A 14,950-nucleotide genomic window follows, 5' to 3' on the forward strand; every position below is an offset into this window, starting at 1 on the left:
AGTTCTTGAACAAAAGCCTGATTCTATGTAGCCCTGATGAGAACAGAGGATTTACCCCAGGAAAACTGTATGAATTTGACTTAACTTTCCAGTAAAAGTATCTGTTTTATGGGAGTCCCTCTGCACCTCTTTCCTTGCCCTCTAAACAGCTCAGTAGTTAGTGTCCAATCTTAACCACATAAAGAGAAACAGCAGCTGAGAAATGCAGTTTGTTTCAGTATGGTTCCTCACTGTACTCAGAAAGTATGCAATATCTAAGCACAATACTGGAAAGCCTGGAGTAGTGGTAAGGCAATTCAGGGGAAAAAAAAAAAAAAAAAAAAAATTGGATTAAAAATGGAGATCTCAAAGCTTTGAACTCAACCACCATGAAGTAACTGAGAAGCACACTGTCTTTTCCTGTAATGAAACTCAAGGGAAAGGTACCCTGAAAACCCTCTTAAGATGCTCCCTCGACAGTTCCTGATTAATTTTCCTCTCAGAGACTCTAACTAGAAGAGACAAATGTGAGATCATCCACATCCATTGTGTGAAGAAAGTAAGCTTGCCTTTATGGAAAATCCGATAGAGTTCAATAGCAAATAATTTTTCTAGTGACTTAAATAACTGCCTATGGAATTGAGCAGATCAGTTATATTCCTATTATGGAGCTCCGTAGGGTAGTTAAAAATTATCCTATAGACCCTTCCTGGTGAAATTTGACAAAACATATTGTCGGCAGGTGGAATCAATACGGAGGCTCTAATAGGATTATGTTAATTTACACCAGAGGAGGATCTGGCCCATGTATGTTAGGAGTAATTTGATAATGAATCTCTGTAAGCTTCTGTTAGTTTTAACAAAGTTAAATTCTACATCAGTTTTCCATATTGATCTTCCATACTCAGTTGTTTTGTTTTTTAATAGGAACCTCCACTCCCTTCACCATATGGTCCGGACGCTATCCACGGTATTCTCTGCTCATTGCATGATCGTGTAACACTCTCCTCTTCCGGGAACTAGATGACACAGTGACATGCGAATGTTGCTCACAGTGCAACAGGAATTTCTGCTGATTTTTCTGGCACAGTACAGCAGGGACTGACCAGGGCAGCCTCCTGCATAAAACATCTGCTCCACAGCCTGGCTTGCCTTCCAAAACTCTCCATAGTTGTAAACACCAACCTGCACAGAACTGGCACAGGGAGACTCCCTTTGGGTTCCCAGGCAAATCCTTCAGTCGAGTTCCTGCTATTTCCAGTGAGTATTTTGAAATATGCTTATGAATTGTAAATACTTTGGGTGCCCCTGCTGAGTATATCCCAGGTCAGCCTATGGTTGGTTACTCAGGTATCTATGTTTCACCTGGAAGATGTCTGAACAAAGAGATTAAGAAAAGCAAATCCACACATGCTAGCCAGAAATGTAAAAATTTGGCATTTCTAGTATGGTCCTTAGTTACAGAATTAATTTTGCAGAGATTCACAAACCATTAAAATCGCTTCCAGAGAAGAAACTCATAGTCTACCTGTTCTTACTCTGATCTCATTTTATATGTTTACAGTGGTCTGGAAAATGTAATAATGGTAAACAATGTGCCTGACTCTGCAGGAACAAGTTGGGCAAAAGGCCTATTGTTCTTTTATGTTAAACAAAAGAGAAACAGGTACACGTTGGTTTTTAAGAGTCACCTTTAGCTGTAGTGCAGTATGCCAAAAACAGCTATGTCCTGACTAAAAAACTGCTCACTTTCAACCACATTTTCAGAGTAAAGATGAATTTGGTGAAGTCCTCTGAAGTGATTAAAAGAAAGATCTTATTTTGATCTATGTAGGAGTAACTACTTTGCCAGGCATTCAATAATGTTGTCTCAACAAAAATCATATTTACAGTTTGATGAGCTTTCATTGTTGCTGTAAGATTAAAGAAGTAAACAGTTCTTTATATTAAGATGTCTCTGTACTCAGCATTTTATTTCTGTTAATGTATATCCGCACAGGTAAAGGTATTTCCTACATTGCTGGTAGAGGGAAAAAAGCAGCTACAGCCCCGTCTAGAATTACAGGCTTCAAGTATGTCCTGGACATCAAAACCATCTCATTCCTTCCCTGGGGCAAAAGCCCCCAGTGTTTCTCAGACTACTGTCAGAAACCTCTCCTCTGCCACTCTCACATGTTGTTTCTTGTCAACATAAAACTCTGCTGTACTTTGAAACTTTGAAAAAGGGCAAGAATAAACTGAGCTGAATCTAATAATAAATGATGAAGAACGTGTCTCCCAAAGTGTTGCATGGATTATTCTGACGTGGGAAGATAATGAGAGGGGACTCACTCAACCACTGCAAAGTGCCTCTGCATGGCTGCCGTACGCTGGTTCGTCAGAACTGCACCTAATGGGATGCTGTTCCTACAACCACTTGGCTCCACACAGTTGTAGAGTAGCAAATGTGTTCAGCGTGGGTCTGTGGCACAGTGGTTGGATTCAAACTTCACGCAAACCAGCTAAAGGAGTCCGCTGCTTGCTCTTCCCTGACACAGCCCACGTGTTCCACTAATGTCAACACATTTTGTTTGTGATTAGGAAGAAAGGGCAGAGGTAATACTTTCATGTCAACTCAAGTTAAATCTCTGCTAGACACCTTGTGTAAAGAGGAGTTGGAATAGGTGGGAGCACTTCTCTGTCACTTGTGTGATATTTTTGGATAATGCACAGCTCCATGGAGACCTCGACAACAGTCCCTTACTGACCAGAGACTGGAAAACCCACGGTGCTCTATCAATGTAGCTGCCAAAAAGCAGCCACTGAGAAAATATGTTCCCATCGGTAAGGGCAATAATTCTCTTCCCCAAGCCACTGTGAATAGCCCACAGTTTTTAACTACTCCAGGCAAAAGAGATAAGGTTGTATCTGAGATTTCAGGAAATCTGACAGAATGAAGAACTAAGATTGGTATTAAAATTCCATGGAAACATCCTAACATGACTGGGTGGGAGAGAAAACATGAGGACGTTTTACCAGGTAGAGTACAGAGAGGAAAAGGGTACAAGTTGTCAGGTAGAGTAAAGGAGGGTGGTATTTTTAAGCTGTGGAGACACATGAGGTTTTGCAGACTGATTCTAGCAAGCTAACAGCAGAAGGATCAACAAGGGAACAGAGGGCAGGAGAGCCAGCTTAAGTTCTATCAGAAGGCTAAATGTGTGGTTACAGTGTGTGATTTAAGTGAGGAAATTAGTCAGTGCAGGCTTGACAATTAAACACAGCAGATGAAAGAAAGAAGACACTTTTGTAAAAGAATCTGAATAGAAACTTCTGGCAACTGATGCCACAGCCAATACCAATGTATGGAAAATTGGATTTTTTCAATGCTTTCTGCTTCTTGCAGAACTTTCATAATATAAAATCTGGTCTGTATTTTTCAAAACCCTAAATATAGGGGACAAAAAATGTTCACTGTCAGAGAGCCCTTTTTGATTAATGAAGAAATGCAAGTGTCAAATAAACTGTTCAGTATTGCGGAAATATTTGTGAAGTATATGTGAAGCGCACAGCAAGGGCTCAATCTAGATCTGCTTACAATTCAAACCCACAACAAAGTCAATGGAAGTTCTGAACACCTCAAAACGCATGTAGTGATTGAGCATAATGCAGTGATTGAATGTCAGCATTTGGTACTGGTGGAAGGGTATTTCCCGCAAACCCAGGCTGCGCTCAGTCTCTGTTCTCATTTCCTGACAGAGAGAGGATGAGATGATCTGGGGCCTCTTTGTGGAAACGGGGTTAGGGGTCTTGGCAAATCAACGTCCATTCATCTGGTTTACCCCCCTGACACATGGTTGGGTACCCAGAAATTATTTGTACTAGTTCAGTTCCCCTAATTGCTTTCAGATCTAGCTTAAGTTTGTTTAACTAAAATTTATCTGTCCCCAGCAATTATTCTCTGGTGCAGAACTCTCTTCTGTTTTAGATTTTCAGGAAAAAGAAAGAAAATATATATTAAGTCTCAGTTCCTTCGGTTAGAAAATTATCCTAAGTATACATTCAGCTTAAACTGACTGAAAGCAAAGAAGAAACTTTTCCTCAATACATATGAATGTCTTCCCTTGTAACCCAACGACTAGAAATCGAACAGGCGCGTGTGTAATTTTAGATCCCAAATCAAACGCCGAACCCAAACCAATTTCTCAGGGTCCTTTCATTATCTGGAAATAAAATGCAGAGAAGCAGCTGTCGCAAACAAGCCATTATTTTAATTTTAACGCCACGCTTTGTGGTCCGAGTTGCGTCTGTCTTTTCATTTAGCTGGTTTGAAAAAAAAAAAAAAAAAAAAAGAGGAAAAATTACAAGATGAAAAAGCATAAATCACGTTAAGGCAATCACGCCCGTACACGACCCTCTCCCCGCCGCGATCCGGAGGACGGGGCCGCTCTTTCGGCCCTGCGGGCTTCCACGGGACCGCCCCGCTCCCACCAGCCCCGGGGCCACGGCGCCTGGAGGCGGCCGCGGGGGGCGCGGAACGATCGCGGCGCAGGGAGGCGGTGGGGGCCGGGCGGGGAGGAGGCGGGGCCAGGGCGGGGCCGGGCGGGGCGCTCCCGCCCTGCGCGATCCAGTCCGGGCTTTGTCTCCGCCTCCGCCGGCGGAGCCGTGTCCCAGGGGCAGGGAGCGGGGGGCCGGGAGCGGGAGCTGGGAGCAGGAGCCGGAGCCGGAGTCAGCCGGAGCCGGAGTCGGAGCCGGAGCCGGGCGGAGCAGCGCAGCGCAGCGGCAGGCAGCCGGCGCCCCCAGCCCCATGCCCGGCAGCCCGGGGCTAGGAGCCACCGCGCTTTCCTGGCGGGCGCCGCCGGCCCCGGAGTTTTGCTGAAGCAGCCTTCGCGCCGGGGAGCGCTTTTGGTAGAAAGGGAGCAGGACGAGACCCCGAAATGACTTACCTCCCGCGGCACGGCTGAAGGGGACTTGCTGGAGTGGAACCGTAGTGGAATTTGGGTTTGGAGAGGAGTTCCTAAGTCTTTTTTTTTTATTATTATTATTATTTTTATTTTTCCCCTTCTCCCCCCTCTTTTCGCCCATCATTGGAAATGAACAAATTGCATTTGCAATTCAGAAAGTAGAAATACTAAATACTCCGCCCGTCCCCCGCGAAGCACACATGTAGTAATGACAAAGGATTGCAAAGGAGAGAGTGGCTCCAGTTTCCCAGAGAGATCCCCTTAAATGGATTACTAAATGGGACACTACATCAGCTAGTTCTGTCCTCTAGCTGCCTAGATACATGCACCGACAAGGTACAGTACTCCCCTGTCCGCGTCCGTATCCGACGTTTTGGGGTCGCGGGGAGAGGAAGGCTCAGGGCTCGCCCCGGGAGCGGTGCGGGGTGCGAGGCCGGCGGCTGCCTTCTGCCTCGGCAGCGATCGCGACGCCGAGGGGAGGAGGAGGAGGAGGAGAGCCGCCTGCAAGTGCACACACTGCGCTCACCGCTGCCACTTTCCAGGCATCTCGTGGCTTCCCTTTTCTTCTTTCTTTTTTTTTTTTTTCCTCTCTTCTTTTTCCTCTTCCCCCACCCTCCCACCACGGCTGCTTACCGTGCTAGCGTCCGTCCCTGCCCCGCTGGCACGGCTTGCATGCGCGGTGCCCGGGCTCCCCTCCGCATCCCCCGGCTGCCAGCCCCGAGCCCTGCTCGCCGGCCGGGGGGCTGTGGGGGGCCGGGGGGAGGTGGGCTCTTTGTTAGAGGCACGGTGCAGGCGCTCCGCGCAGAGGCGTAACCCCGCACACATCTCATCGGTGCGGGGTAGTTGGGCTTCGGCGGCGTGCCTCGGTTTTATTCATTATTAGCGTTATTAATTGTCGGGCTGGGGCTGCGTGCTGGGGTGGGGGGAAGAGGCCGACAACCGAGGAAACTTCGGTTTTCCCCTGGTGCTGCCGAGGGCTTTGTTCGCGAGCATGGGCTGAGGCCGCGGGCTCCCCTCTCCGCTGGCCTCCATCTCCCGGCCCCCTCCGCCGCCGGCAGGGGCTGCCCGGCCGCCGCTTGGGGGAGAAGGGTGGCTCCGGGGCAGGGTCCATCCCCGCCCCCTTCCCCGGGGTGCTGCCAGCCTCTCCTCTCCTCTCTTCTCGTCTCCCCCGCGGGCCGAAGTCTCTGTCAGCCGCTCCTCCGCGGGGCAAGACCCGCTCCTCGCCCTCCGCCCTTCCCCTGCCACTCCCTGGTCCTCTCGCCTGCTGTCTGTCCCCCCCTCTTCTCCCCGGGGGGAGAGCCGGGGAGCGGCGGAGAAAGTTTTTCTAAGGGGGAAGCACCGGGACGGCTGGCACAAAGGAGCTGCCGCCCGGCCGGGAGGGAGCGACACGGCACATCGCCCCCGCCGGAGAGCCGCCGGTGCTGGGGTGGGCGACGAGGGGTGGGCTTCGCCCCCCGCCCCGTCCACGCACGGGCAGGGCTCAGCTCCTGTCTGAGGGCGAGGCTCGGTGGGAGCCCACTGATCCCCCCCTCTTTGGGCGCCGCTGCTGCTGCTGTCGGGGTCGTCCCTCGGGGGGGCGGCGAAGGGTCAGCACCGCCCCGGCGTCCGCCGACGGGGTGGGCGGTGGAAAGTTTGCGTCTCCTCCACGCGTGGAGAAACTACCTGCTCCTTGAGAGGGCTCGGCCGTCCCACCGCCCTTCCTGCTCAGGGAGGAGTCTCCCGGGAGTGGCTCCGGGCGGCGAGCGGGAGGGGGGCTGGCGGAGAAGCGGGGCTGAGCCTGGAGCCCGGTCAGCTGCAGCGGAGATGCTCTTCTGCCCGCCGCCGCCGAGTCGGTCCTGCCTGGCTCTTCCCGGGGTGAGTCGCGAGGCGGCAGCCGCTGGGTTTTCTTCGGGAGGGTGGCTCTGCCTTCCCTAACCTTGGCTGCTTCGTCGGAGGGAGGTTTGTTCTCCTTTTCCTCTCCGGAGCTAATCGCTGCTTTCGAAGTTTGTAAACCAGCGCGCTTCCGCCAGCGCCTTTGCAGCACGGGGCTTTAGTTGCTGTACTCGGATTTTTATTTTTATTTTTATTTATTTATTATTTTTTTTTTCACTAATAGACCTGCAGAGGTAGAGGCTGTAGTCAGCTCTGCAATAAATTTTAACAGGCGCTGATTCCTGACTCTGCAAGGTGAACGCTTGATCCTACAAAGGGGCACACGCGGATTGCAGGTGTTGTAAATAATGAATCTCCACAACCATTTTCTGACACAGGGCTGCGTGCGGTAGTTCATCGTTTGACATAGATTCGGCTAACTTTTGCTTCTTGTCCTCCAGCACCCGTATTAATTATTAAGCTAACCTCAAAAATAGTGGGAAAAACCATGCCTCAAGCTACTCTGTATTTGCAAAAATTATTTCAATGACTGCATTTGGTTTGCATTCATTTAATGTGTATGTAATTCAGTGAGGCATTCTCGTGCCAGTAAGCTTTACTTGGCGGGTAAATCCTTTGGCATCAACGACCGGCAGAGTCAGGCTCTTTTAATTGCAGAACTTGTGGAGGTTTTGAGGAGTCAGTGACACCTCTCTGAGAGTAAGATTTATACAACTGTTATCACGTTCGGGGCTTCCTTTGCTATTTGTTTTTAGACCAAAAAAGCAAAATGATCTTGCTCTGGTTAACTTCTCTGGTCTTTTTTTTTTTTTTTTTTTTTTTTTTTTTTAATGAGACTAATCTAGTGTATTGTGAAGAAAATTGGGTCTACTCCAGCAAACCCTTTTCTTCACGGAATTGCCTCATACGTGTTTGAAAGGAAATACTAGCTTCAGTAAGATCGGGAAGGTTCGTCACTCTTAGAAAAGTACAGTTGCCAAAGCGTTTCACTGTCTAGGGTATAATTTTGTCTAAAAGGATCCTGTTTTTAATGCGGTAGCTCCTTGTAAGATATATTCCAAACAGAAAATATACTAACTCTCTTTAAAGCCAAACAATTTCCTATGCATGAAAATGCTGATCACAGTTCACCACTACTCTTCATTGCATAAAATCTCTGGCTTTCATGCAAGTTTAGCTCAGCAGCAGAACACCCAGATGAGGTTTCTGTGTGAATGCAAAATGAATTTTAAAATAGTAATTAATACCATAAAGTATAATTGCTACATTTGCTCTTCCTGTAGTAGGAATCAAATGTTTGAAGCGCGGTTAAGTATTCTGAAGGAAAATGAATTGTATGGTCACAGATGTTCTGTGTATTCTCAATTAGTCTAAAACTATTATTCTTACTTCTAATGGCAAAACCAGCCTTGTCAAATAAGCTTGTACCTCTTGAACCAAAAAAACTGTTGGACAGTAACATCTATGAGAAACAAGACTGACTATCATCTTCAGCTACTTGAAGGTGGAAGTGAATATTAGCCTTAGTCCCCTCTTTAATGTTTGTAAGTTGAGGAGAACATTTTCTGCTGTTTCAGAGTGAAGAAAGAGGTAGGTAGGTCAGTTTAAGGATAAGGAATTACCCTCATTGTTTTTTTTGGTTTTTTTGGAGGGGGGGGGGGGGGGGGGGGGGGGCAGGGGAAGTGTTGGAGGGGAGAAAAAAAAAAAAAGGAAAAATCAAATTAATGACCTGTGATAAATCCAGAATAGAACTGTTTGCATTAAAAAGGAAGTAGGTGATTGTGAACTTGCTTGTGCATGTTTTGTGAAGGGAAGGGGAAATTTGTCATCTTGTTTTGAAGAGCCATACGTAAATACACATGAAAAGAGTTCACATGGTTTACAGCAGGGGAGACATAAAATGTTTTCAGATTAAATTGACCTGAGCTAATATATGCCTCACATCCAACTTGTTTGCAAGAACGCATTGTTATACTTCCCAAACAAATGCTTTGTATATAGTATCTGATTCCCATGCACTATACCAGAGTGCTGAAAACAAACAACAGTGTAAATTCTGGAAAATAACATTCTACACTATTAGGCAGAGCGTATAATAGAGAAAAGTTGAACTGTACTGAAACAGAAGTTTTTGCTAACCTAATTTGATACAGATGCTGTAGTATTTTACCTACTACTATTCATTTATTAAGGTGGTACATCTTTATCCCCTGTCCTTACCAGTCTTACTCACCCATGTAAGCTTTACTCACACAGCTACGCCTTGCTTGCCTGAGTAATTGGATGAGAATAAAGGCAGTTGCTGAAATATTACTCAGGGCCATTTTTTCATGTTTTGGTTTCTCCTGTTCTCTGGTGGGAATCAATACTTGATGAGGACCTGAAACTGTGGTGCGAGTCCATTTGCTCTGGATCTACATTCAGTGTTAAGTCAAACCTAGGTCTGAGTCTTCTGGAGCAAGCAGCATTTGATTCAGACCTACAATAAATTGTGACAAACTTTGCCTCGACAGGGAAACAGAAGAAAGAGAAGAATAAGTGACGTTTTCTGTGGGTGACCATTTCAGCATTTAATCATTGTTAATACTGTGGTCAGGACTACCCTGTGGTGGGTGAGGAATACACAGAGATCATGTTAATAATAAGATACAGCCAGTATTGGAGTCCAGCTCCAACAACATACAGCAGCCAGGAACAGTGTTGAAAGTCGGAAACAAGCAGCTGAGGGGAAACTCATTGCCTGAGAACAAAACCTCTCCATAGGAATATTTTTATTTTGGGCCTGTCACATCAATCACTTGAGTAAGGAGCAACGTGGATGTCTGTAGGGCTTCTGAAGGCAGAAATGAACCTCCCCAATTCAAGTGGAAACCTGGCAGACCAGAGTTTGTATGCCTTTATTTTCTTTATCTGCTGTCTTCTGAGACAACTAATCCATTAATTCTGGCTGTGGAAATAACTGAATGTTTACGTTTATACATGTTAAGGGATCTTTAATTGTCCACAGCAAACAAGGCTTTGGTTTTGGATCTTGACATGGCAAGTATGGCAGAAAAGCTCAAAGACACTGCTTTAGGATTTAAAGGGAAGAGTGCCACCTACTGTGTCATAATTACACATATTTCATGTCCTGCATGTCTTCTGGAGTTCCCAAGCTGCTAACTCGGTTATCCTATTTTAGAAGCTGGGAGATATGAAAGGATTCAAAATTCCACATGATATGGGAATGAAGAAAAAAAAAAAAAAAGGCAGAATAGAGGTGTGCACCAGGATATTCAGAAAGTCTTAGTAATGGTTTATTAAAAGATATACATAGATGTATTTGCTGTTTTTGTCACTTCAGACTTGCAAAAGCTGCTAACAGTTAGTAGTGGGGCCACAGAAGATAGGAAATGGGATGAGAGATCTATGCCTGCCCTTATAAAAAAAAAAAAAAATCATATTATCAGCTTTCATGCACTAGACAAAGGTATATGAGGCTGCCAGACTTATGTCCTCTGAAGTCTAAAGTTAAGCTCTACTATAGTTTGAAAAAGGCACTTTTAAAAAAAAAAAAAAAAAAAAAAAAAAGGCTTCAAAAAAAGAAGGAGAAAATGAGGGGAAAAAAATCCATGAATTAGCTCATAATTCACTGGCAAAAACCTCCTGATAGTTAACTCTTTCCCAGTGTGGAACTGCAGTTGTTTATCAGTGATAAGGAATGGTATACTTTACTCTGTGAATACAGAGACATTTCTATATGGAAGGAATTTTTCCCCAATCCCCAAAGTGTTTCCGTAGTGGATGAAATAGAGATGTAAAATGAAGTAGATAAACCAGCTATTAACAGAGCTGCCAGTTGCTGTATCTCTAGAGTGAAGACATATGGTAATTCACTGCATTCAGTGATGACCTTTCCTTTAAAAGTATTGTTAATAATAGGCATTTCTATATAGAGTATTTATAACAGATACTTGAAATTCACATGTCATGGACTACCCCATGCCATTTTTAAAAATTTTTTTTTAGCTACTGACAGAACTGCTAATGAGGAACTTTTCACAGAAATACACTTTTACAACATTCATGCTGTGCTGAAGAGCTTCTGGGGGCAGATGCACAGTATTGCATGTGTGCTGTCTTCCACACAGGAAGCCTTTAGCTCCTTCTCCCACACACTTTGTATGTAAAGTTGCGCCATGGCTGTAGGGTCAGTGATAAGGGCTGAGAAAGCATTCCTGTGCTCCTATGATCTCTGTAGCCAATCACCTTTAGTGAAATCTTAATGTTTATAAAAGTGGAGAGAAATTAACTCTATTGTATCATTTCACTTTAGTCTGAAATCATCTAGTGGATGGGGACTATAATGGTGACATTTTTACTGGAGATAACAGTGGAAGTTTGATTATGTGCTTAAAAAAGGTATTTCTAACCTCTCATCAATTTTGCAATGACCCTGACAGACTCATGGGGCCTTCTAGTAATGAAAATGCATAGAGTATATAATAGATATGGTAGGATGTTCCAGTTCAGCAGATGGAAAAAGTACTCTCTTATATGAATCCCCAACACAATGGGAAAAATCTGTGTCCAAATATATTCCTGACTGCAGCAAACATTATTTCTACTTTCTTATCTCCAGCTGCTTGGCTTCATTCAGGTGTTCTGTATATTGAGTATTTTTACATAAGACTTTGATACTCAAATGGGAAATCTGCCGTGTTGGTTCCTTCACCATTGTTAGTGAACGTTTATCCATTACTTGCACTTGCACTCAAGGCAGCCATTCATTGAAATGTTAATGAGAATTTGAACAGTTTCTAGTTCTGTAGAATATTTCCTTTTAGAAGAAAAATAATACTGTTTTGTTGATGCCTTTCAAAATTTACTTTTTATTGGTAGATTGAGGTGGATTCTATGCTAATTCCTTTTGCATTCCTGAATTATGGCCTAGCTAGGCACTGTCGCTGGGATCTTCATCTATTAATCATGGGAGCTGCTTTCTTATTCGGTTGCCATAGTTTCAGGCCTCAGATAGTGTTGGGGTGCCTTGGGAAAGGCTTGAGATATACTCGGACTTGCAAGCCTTGCAGTTATTTTGGCAGTGGTAGCGCTCTGAAGGAACAGAGAACAGCATCCAGCATTATTCAGAGTTGGATTAAAAGAGGAAACTTCTGGATATGTCTCTCTGGACCTTGTTATGTGAACATCCAGCTGATATTTACTCCCAAGATTTGCTTTTTGTTTTGTCTTTCTGGTCAAATTGTATACTTCAGAGACTAATGGCTACCTTTATCCACTGCAAGAGCAAGAAAGGCTTTTCATTAGTTCTGCTGACAAATGGTTGGGTAAATTAGGGGAGTTAGGGTTTCCTAAGCAATCCAGGTAATTTGTTTTATATTCTCTTTTAACCTAGCTACATAAAACATGACATCAAGTTTGTGACTGCGTTACCATTGTTACCTTAAATTTAATAAAATTACAATAAATACCCTTCTGTTAGCTGCAGAACAGCTTGAATTACAAAGTAGCAAAAGGGAAATAAACTTCTGCTACTAGTGTTCTTTCAGCATTGTGTTGATATTGGCTGTATTTTTTTTAATTATGTTTCAATATCTGTTCACAAATTTTACATTAAAACATGAATACTTTTTGAAATGCAAAGCTGTTAGTAGTAAGGAATAGTTTTTCTTGATAAATGAGGAAAGTGGTAAAGTAGTAAATAGATCTAGCAAAAGAAAAAGGAAAAAGTAGCTGGAAGACTATGACTTTTTCATGCAGTATTGGAAGTTTTTGTTGTTGTTGTTGTTTTGTTTTATCTGCTACATATTATATAAAATAATGCACAAATGTCTTTCACTAAGTAAATCATGGCCCTTTTTCCATAAAGCCATAAAAAATTCATCACTACCATGTGAGCAGGAATAAGCCATGTTGTTTAGCAGAAATTTAAATCCAATTTCTCCTGCACTTTACATTACAGTGTCTCCAGAATTAAGTGATTTCCTGCTAGTTTTAATAAAGCAATTTAGTTCTTGCACAGATAAGCTTGATAGGTATTTTCTGTTCAGAAAAAAAGCCTTGAAAATTCACATCAAGCAAAGAATCATGTTAAAAGCTGTGCAGTTTAGCTTAAATAATTCAGTATAATTGGAACTAATCTGGAAAATTAGCCACTTTTTAAACTTTCAAATGGTTAGTTTGTATTCAAAGATGAGTTTTAAAGCTTCAGTCTGGTACTTTACTACTGAGTCTTGTCAATTTTTCAAGTGACATCAACAAGCAGGTTGAGAACATGTGCTTATTATTCGTAATCCACCCTCAGGACTCCTACCAACTGAACAGATTTTAAGTCCAAAACTTTCACAAAAATTTTAAAGATGATAAAACTTTGTTTGCTGGTGGATGTACAGAAAATCTGTATTTGCAGTGGCATACTCTTTCACATAGTATGCAAATTTCTGTTTTACAGTCTGCTTTTTGCATACTCTGTTGTATATGCATATATTACATGAATTGAATCCCAAACTATTTTACTGTTAAACACACAATGCACACGTATATAGCAGACTGTCAGTCTGATAGGGCAGAGTAATATGCCCTGGTCATTTTGTAGTTATGTTTAGAAGGGATCTGGTGATTGCATTAAAACAAATGGAATCTGAATGCAAAATGAATGAATCAAATGCAAAACAAACTGAAAAAACATCAGAAGTCAAAGGCTGTAGAGGTACAAATTCAGTTGGTTTGTTTATTGTTGTTGTTTTTTTCCCCTCAAGATTTACCATACTCCATTTAGCTTCAGGTTAGGCATAGAATTGCTCTGTATAGAAATGTATTTAAGCAATTCTCTTAAGGTTCATTTGTACTTTCTTTAACATTAAGTGAAGATTGATTGGTTATTTTTATTTATTTTTTTTAATCCCAAGGTATTTAGCTATGAGTGATAATTGATTGTGTACTCAGTATAGAGGCCAAGTCTCATTCCTGTTGAAGAGCAGAGTTTCTGCTGAACACCTCAGCAGCAAACCCTTGCTCCACTTACAGTTCAATGTAGTCCTGTCAGTTTTATTTACAGTTGTTCGTAAGAGTTATTCTACATCCCAAGCAGCTAAATTTTAGTAGCAATATACTGGTCTCATCAAGGAAAGAAAATAATTATTACTGAAAAAGTAGGTATTTATCATATCTGTGTGTTTTCTTGTTTGTTTGCTTGTTTGTTTAGCAATTTTAATCAGTTTCCTTTGCAAGTCTTACATGTGTTTAATAGCATCTTAATGCCTGAGTATTCCTGGAAGACTAGGGCTTTCAGTCTTGGGCTGGGTGTTCTTGAAGGGATGGGAAAAAGGAAAGTCTTCCCTTGTTCATCTTCTGGACTGCCCAGTACCTAGCCCAATGCGCAGGGTACAGTTCAGTGTCCATCATCTGTTGGCAGCACAGAGGTTGAGTCCCGTGGGATTATCTGTCTTGAGTAGTAATTCACAAGCATGGCTAAATGCAGCCTGGTATTTGATTCAAAATGCCATTTTTATTATATAGAGAGGATTGCAGGCTGTTTAACTGCAATATTGAACCTCAGGTCATAGTCTTTATAGTAATGGCTTTTCATCATAGCTTTTTAATGAAAGAATGGCATAATGCATCAAAATCAACTTCTGAATTTATTTTGTGTATGAACTGAGTTTGGTACTATGTGTATAAACTTATGAGTGTTGAACCTATTCCACTTCTGAGTAATTTGTTCTTATTAATTAGAAATGCTCAGTTTTTGCAGTTGCAAAGTATTGATCTTAACCATCTCAATGAGAAATGACCTAAGTAAAATTGATTTTAAAAATTTGCTGTCATCTGTTATAGGGAACTGAATATATGACATATTTTTTAAGAACTGTGTCCATCCAGTGAGATATTCTTTTCTAGAAATACATTGGGCACAATTTTTTTCTTGTTGGAGAAGGGTTAGGGAGGAGAGTCTCTTCAGTTTGTGCAAAGAAGAAAAAAAAGCAATTTTCTACTGATTCTTTGGGATGCATTTTTTTTCTTACCTACTAAAATTATTTTTGAATTTAAATAGGAAAATATTTTTCTTTTCAAAGAAATTAAGGATTTAATCTTTTAAAGAGCTGTCGTGGGAAGAGGAAAGATTCTTGCATGAGCCACTATACTTTTTCATTTTTATC

The 14,950-nt window shown here is 42.8% G+C and overlaps 1 protein-coding gene across 5 annotated transcripts in view; it reads left to right on the plus strand.

Moving 5' to 3' along the window:
- The first annotated feature begins 4,788 nt into the window (after positions 1-4,788).
- The window catches only part of SEMA6A (semaphorin 6A), a 115,427-nt gene continuing 105,265 nt past the window's right edge, over positions 4,789-14,950 (plus strand). For 2 of the 5 annotated variants that reach the window (XM_032206106.1, XM_032206109.1), the window contains exon 1: positions 4,789-5,255. The gene's annotated coding sequence lies outside the window, so the exon portion shown is untranslated. Of the gene's footprint in view, positions 5,256-6,523; positions 6,774-6,797; positions 6,858-14,950 lie in introns of those variants that run through there. The other 3 variants (XM_032206110.1, XM_032206108.1, XM_032206107.1) reach the window with 3 other exon arrangements.

This window comes from Aythya fuligula, chromosome Z (genome assembly GCF_009819795.1).
Source record: "Aythya fuligula isolate bAytFul2 chromosome Z, bAytFul2.pri, whole genome shotgun sequence".
Lineage (NCBI taxonomy): Eukaryota > Metazoa > Chordata > Aves > Anseriformes > Anatidae > Aythya > Aythya fuligula.